We start from the raw sequence: 938 nt of genomic DNA on the forward strand, positions 1-938 counted from the left end.
GATAAACTGTTGGTATTAAAGGAAAACATTTCTCATTAAACCTTATTCTTTAACAACTTGTAAAATATATATTAAATTGACAAATGAAAGCTGGATTTTTAGACAATGCTGAAAAAGAAACTGTATGGTATCCCAGAGAAAAGAAAAAATATGTCTGAAAAATTGAAGAACAAATGTAATTACGTATAAAAACTAGATCAAAACCATATGTGAGAGGAATTAGAAGTATTTAGAATATATTGGGGGAAAAAGGAAAGAGAAAAATTTTTTAAAAGCCAAGGTGATAATAAGCAACCAGATAACTTGGGCTTGCAATATGATACGACAGCAAATGAAGGCTAATGCAGTTCGTCCTTTAGAAGCGTCATGTTACAGCCCTCTGCAGCTGAGTTCAGTAGATTCATAATTCATAATATTGCTTTGACTTTTGTCTTACAGACTTGACAGAGGTTAAAATTTGTTAAATGAGATATAGAAAGTTAATAAAGATGTAACTTGGGCTGGAGGAGCTTTGGAGAGTGACATATAGCATGGAGAAAACAAGAGATGGACTTATAAGATACTAAAAGAAGAGATGTATAGTTAATCAGACATGATTTTTAATGGGAAAATTAGTTCCATTTTCTTATGATAACCTGAAAAATACATTTGTGACATTTATATTTCTGATAGCAGCCTAAAAAGCCATTCAGAATTCCTGATCAGTAGTTGCTGAGGTATACAAATTTGGAGCAGGACAGATTTTTCAATCTTTTCAATAACTAAAATTAGCAATAGGAAAGATTACTTCTTGTTTACAAAAAAGCTCAGTAGATTTACATGTTACTTTTTCTCTTTTCTTCTTTAATTTCCACCTCTCTAAACTGAGGAGGAAAAAAATAAGTAGTCATGAAAAATGTTATATAAATGTAGAGGCTCCTGCCTTTTGCCCTTTAATT

This window comes from Galeopterus variegatus, unplaced genomic scaffold (genome assembly GCF_000696425.1).
Source record: "Galeopterus variegatus unplaced genomic scaffold, G_variegatus-3.0.2 Scaffold4899, whole genome shotgun sequence".
NCBI classification, from domain to species: Eukaryota; Metazoa; Chordata; class Mammalia; order Dermoptera; family Cynocephalidae; genus Galeopterus; species Galeopterus variegatus.